General features: G+C 46.7%; 1 long non-coding RNA gene and 1 other non-coding gene across 5 annotated transcripts in view; both read right to left on the bottom strand.

The window, feature by feature from the left end:
- Positions 1–5,253, bottom strand: part of LOC146655161 (uncharacterized) — a 7,406-nt gene extending 2,153 nt beyond the window's left edge. For all 4 annotated transcript variants that reach the window (XR_014914277.1, XR_014914278.1, XR_014914279.1 and 1 more), the window contains exons 1-4: positions 4,536–5,253; positions 4,326–4,409; positions 229–4,203; positions 1–133 (exon numbers count right to left, since the gene is read on the bottom strand). The exon at positions 1–133 is cut by the window's left edge. This is a non-coding gene — a long non-coding RNA (uncharacterized LOC146655161). The remainder of the gene's footprint in view (positions 134–228; positions 4,204–4,325; positions 4,410–4,535) is intronic.
- trnai-uau (transfer RNA isoleucine (anticodon UAU)) lies at positions 1,008–1,080 on the bottom strand. Its single transcript has one exon. It is a non-coding gene; the product is annotated as a tRNA-Ile (tRNA).
- Positions 5,254–5,518: the final 265 nt, after the last annotated feature.

The raw sequence follows: 5,518 nt of genomic DNA, 5'->3' as shown, positions 1-5,518 counted from the left end.
TCTGACTTCTTCAGTTTCAGACGACTTTGCCTCCGGATGTGGAACGAAGAAAAGGTGAACGGCCCACGATCACCTCCCACCTCGCTGCCACGGTCACGGTTAAACCGCCGTCCATCCAACATCTCAGTTCAGCCTGTGTGTTTGGTAAAAAACATAATGATAACTGTAAAGGCTGCTGATGTTGGCCAGAAACATTAGAATTAATGCAAACTGATCAGTTAAATGCACCTTAGAACAACACGCAGCAACACTACACATGAGCGAGAGGAGGGAGGTTTGGGGTCTTCACACACCCCTGTTCTCTGCTGGCCATCGGGGCGGGGGGCTGGGAGGAGGTGTTGGCCGTCCAATTGGGATCTGGGATGCGGGGCCTCCCTGCTGCTGCGGTCTGCTTGCCTCCACCTGTAACATCTCCTGGGTGTAGGTGCCGTTTCCCCCTCCAGGGGCGAGGGTACCTGGACCCGGGGTATAGAGTTTGTTTGGGGAGTGTGATTGTGTGTACAGTGTCCATGTATGTCTATCCCTACGTTGGGTGAGTGCTGAGTATTTGTATATGTGTGCATGAGGGTGGGAATGCATGTTTGTGTCTGTGTCTATATGTCAGGTCGGGTCTTACACTCCACCTCTCTGGGAACTCCCAGGCCCTCCAAAGGCCTATCTCCCCTCACCACACTCCCTGCCGGTAACTGATGCCCTCAGGGGTCGGTGCGTTGGTGGTTCTTGGTGTCCGGGCCTGGGCGCTCAGGTATGTACCAGCTCACTCCCGGTGACTACTTGGCAGGGCCTGTCTCTTCTGCTAAGGAGCTAATAAAGGAAGCACTTTCCTTAGACGTGCAGATGCTTTATGGTGACTTGTGTCAGATGGGGTCCACCTAAACACACCAACACTCTGATCTCTGTGTTAGTGTGGGAGGTTGTGAGGCATCCACGATTTAAACTGGGGTAAAACCAGCAATCAAACCAGTAAAGGACACCTGTACAGTTTTAAGGGGACCACACTCTGACAGCGGAACTGCTGGGATTTGAACCCAGGACCTCCTGTTTATAAGACAGGTGCTTTCACCTGCTCAGCCACAGCGCTGCAGTCAGCTGACCTGACAGCTGGTCATCAGTCAGGAGTCATCTGTAAAGTTGGACACGTTGAAAATGCGCAGAAACATGACATCAAAGTGTTCGTTACGACAGCGGCTTTCCTTAGGAGGAAAAACCTTCTGACCAATAAGACGCCGATGTCACGACTGTGATTCTGGACGTATTAACAGTGACATCATCAGTGATTGTGTCACTGTGCAGGTCACAGAAAACCAGCCTCTACACAAACAGCACTTCCTGAGAGAAACTACCTGCTGAGCCACGTTTGCAGAGCCACAGTTAACGACAGCTTTCTTTTTTTTTTTTCGCCTGTCCCATTTGGTTCTTTAGCCATCAGAATTGTTGTCTGAAGACCAACAAGGAGACCCAATGGATTTACTTTGCCAAATGGATCATCGTGGCATTGCCGTATTGGTCCATTTGATCGACCAGCACCAGCGCCAGAGGTAGGTTTGAGTACACAGACCGTCCACTGGACGCCGTTAACGTGCCCACCCTCAAGGCCCTATATACATGTGTGTGTCATGAGAGTGTAAGTAATGTGGATGTCTAAGTTGTGAGATAAAATTGAGGCACGGGTGGCCAGAAGAGGACAGGGGGGGGGGGGGATGTCTCCCCTGCACCCTGGTGACACACCCGCACCCCAAGGCCCTACCTGTGTGGGTGAGTGTGGTGGAGCGGGAAGAGGGAGGTAGCCGGGGATGGGGAGGAAAAGGAGGGAGGGGAGGATGCCCCTCCCTAGGGCCAGCTCCCCCGCTGACCCCAGTAGGCACCCCCGTCCTCTGGTACCCACCAAGGCAAGGCAACGACAGCTTTCAGGCTTTATGCACAGCTGGAACTTGAACCCTGAAACTCTGCGTCTGCACAACAGCTGCAAGGCACTGCTGGGACCCACAGCGCCACAGTCTGTAAAGCTGTTACAGATGAGGAAGGGTCCAAAGGTTCATCTCTGCTGTAAGGCTGACACTTTAACCAGTGACATCACAGCTCCTCAGCTGTCACGGGTTAGATTCAGTCACTGCACCATCTTGTGGTAGAAATCAGTATTGCACCAAAGAACAGCCAGGCCCTGCTTCGACTTCAGTTCAGTCATCAGTACTCAGACTCCTCTCAGGCTGCCTCTGACCTCAGGAATTCGCATGATAAGGTGGGGCCAGGTTTCACAATGAGCTCACCCAAAACTCTGGCTGATTGGGACCCACACCCGCTTTCACACCTTGGCTCATGTGATTAGAGGATCATCAGGGGGTCCTTTTGTCCCTCTGTGGGGGAAACTCCCACTAGGTTTATATCTGGGACTCTCCACCATTTGACCTTAGAACTGAAGAAGCTTCTCGGATGAAGGTGAAACGTCTTCAAGCAACTGAAAGAAGTCCAGACGCTTTTCTTTGCAAGCTCCTTTGACCATTTACAGTTATATTTCTCACCTGTGTGCAGTGTTGGGAAGGTTACTTTTAAAATGTATCCCACTACAGATTACAGATTACAGGCCCCAAAATGTATTTTGTAACATATTCTGAATTCTTTGGATTACTTAATATATTATCATGCTGTTTACAGCTACATGAATGTCCTATTGCTGTGTGATTTATTACTATTACTGAAGGCTACTCTCCACACCAACACCAGCTAGATGTTTAAATCTTAATATAAATGAGTAACAGTAGGTGCACATTAGGTAAGGCTGCACTTTTTGCAGCGATCTCGTATAGAAACTATTCGGCACGTATATAAAACAGGTCCGCGGCTCCGAGCCGTAGTAAAGGGACCTCTGGCTAATACGTCGGGTTCGTGTCGGGCTCGTAGCTGAAAACTAGCTTTACTTTGTTGTCTGGGTCAACTTTGCTAGCGGGAGACAGAGAGAGGCGTTGAAAGGCTGCTGCAACAGGACTTATTGTTTCAGAGGAAACACGAACACAGCGTATAGTCGAGTCTTAACAGCTTACTTACAGCTGGACTACACCGCCCATCAGGCTCAATTCTTTAGCGCTATGCCTGTAACACTGCCTGTTGCCTTCATATTAAATCATTTTTTGAGCACTGATTTTTAAAAATATTTCTTTACATCATTATGCTGCTGCAAGTAGGGGTGACATGAGCAGTGAGACTGAGACACAGACATTAGAGCCTCTTAATGCGTGTTTTGTTTGGGTTTCCACCAGTGTGGAATTACCAAAAACAGAGAGGGCATAGCCGAACATATGAAACAGGAAAGTACCGCCATGTAATCCCTTTATTTCAACAAAGTAACTGTATTCTGAATACCACCTTTTTAAACGGTAACTGTAACAGAATGCAGTTACTCATATTTAGTATTTTAAATACATAACGGCGGCACATGTACTCTGTTACTGTCTGTGTGGCACACGAATGAACAGAAATGTTGAAAGGTTTTTTAAATCCAACCAGTAAACTGATTAACATGTTCAAACAGGACATCTGTGCCACGTAGCAGAGAGATGGTAGGTGTGATACCGCTACAGTTTCTCTGCTCCTTTCTGTCAGTGTGACTTCTGGTGGGAGTTTTGTGGTTTTACTGCAGTATAAATGAGAACACCAGCTGATGTTTTTTCCTGTGAAGTTGGTACACGAGGCTGGCGTTTTTAATAAACATGTTCCTTCATGTTCTGCATTTTAATGCCATTAACTCAGAGCTCTCCCATCATGACTCCTCATTGGAAACTTTTGGTTTTACATCTAGAGATCAGCAAAGGATGAGTGTCTTAGACTAGAGTGGATGTTTACACACCTGCTGTTAATATTTCCATCTACAGACAGGTTCATTTAGACAGTGACACTTTCATACAGGCCTCCATTATCACAGTAATTGAACAGTTTACTGAAAAACAGTTTCATGGCTGCGTGAGTATAGAGGAGAGAAACAGCTGGTGGTCTGAAGCATACCACATCACACGTCAAACATGGTGGAGGTAATGTTATGGCTCGGGCCTGTACGGCTGCGGTGGAAGTGGGTCACGGTTTATTGATGTTGTGACTGCTAATCGAAGCAGCAGGATGAACTGTGACGTGTGACCTTTGCTCTCCGCTCAGAGTCACGCAAAAGCTGCAAAACTGATCGGACAGAGCAGGTGGAGTATGAGCCAAAGCAAACTGTAAAAGCAAATAAAGTAAATAAATGGGATGTTCTTAATGAAATTATGAAGTTTGACAGTTGAAGATTATACACACGTGTGTTTTCTTCCATATACGGCATTAAATCAAAATCATTCTACCTTCCGGTGTTCCAGATCTACTGGCGTTTAGATCAACTGGCGTTGGTCGGACAGATGTGCGGCAGTCTTGCGTTTCAGTAGCTCCTACCGACAAACCAGCAAAAAAACGGCAAATGTGTCACCTGTGACACTTGTGAGGTTGTCTCAAACACACTCCGTCAGTCTTGATGCTGTTGAACGACAAAATGTTTAAAAATGTGGCGAGTTTACCTGGTGATATCCTCACGCGCGACGCGATCGCGAAAACAGCAAACAAGTAACACCACGCCGATGTTGTTCACAGGACAGCAAGAGTAAACGATCGGGAGACTCTTGTCGTCGTCATCGTTCCCCTCGCACGGTTTATTTCTCCGAATTCAGCGTTTTTGCTTCACAACTACAGCGTGCTGTTTACTTTGTGCACTAACATGGAGTCGAGTCAACCAGCGCCACCTCTGGCCAAGTGCCACAGCCTACAGCCAGATCAACCTGTGACACACATCTGCACCACGTTTGAATTCGTGTCATGCACATTTGCTCATATTTCGTACACCGTAGCCTTGAAGATGTAAAAAGTGCCTCAGAGCAGCACACGGGCGTGTTATCGTACTGTTGTTAAAAGTTCGTTAGTTTTGGAGCAATGGAATTATGAAAAAAGTTAGTCCATTGAGGAGCCCTGTACAACACGTCTTCACATGGCTACCAGACACGCCCCCCGTCATTTTGTTATTATTCAATTCAGAACTGCCCAGACCAGACACAGTGACGTTTCACCAGAATCCCTTTGATCTCTGATCTTCTTTATGACATCAGCACCCGAAAACCTATAAATAGGGGAGAGGTTCTCACTCTTGTCAGTCTTTCAAAGAGAGTGGAAGAATTCACTAGGCAGGAAAACACTTAAACTACTCGAAACTTCCGTTTCTGACACAGTTGACCGTCTTTTTAAAAAATCTTTTAGTTGGTACAGAGATTTAGCATCAACTTCAATTTGAAATATGAGTCTGTCAAATCCTGTTGCATGCAACATGAGAGCCGAGAACGAAAAACTTAAACAGCAAATCAAAGAGCTGAAAAATGAGAATAAAACTCTCAAACAACAAAACTCTACCATACGTGACCTTAAAGTCGAGAACGCCGACCTTAAGGAGCAAAAAAGAGAGCTCATAAATGAGAACAAGATTCTCCAAAAAAACATTGAAGTTCTCTTCAAA

Source organism: Rhamphochromis longiceps, linkage group LG13 (assembly GCF_057381845.1).
Source record: "Rhamphochromis longiceps isolate RC_006_pf linkage group LG13, R_longiceps_female_GT1.1, whole genome shotgun sequence".
In the NCBI taxonomy this organism is placed as follows: Eukaryota; Metazoa; Chordata; class Actinopteri; order Cichliformes; family Cichlidae; genus Rhamphochromis; species Rhamphochromis longiceps.
This window is presented reverse-complemented; position numbering and strand designations above follow the sequence as displayed.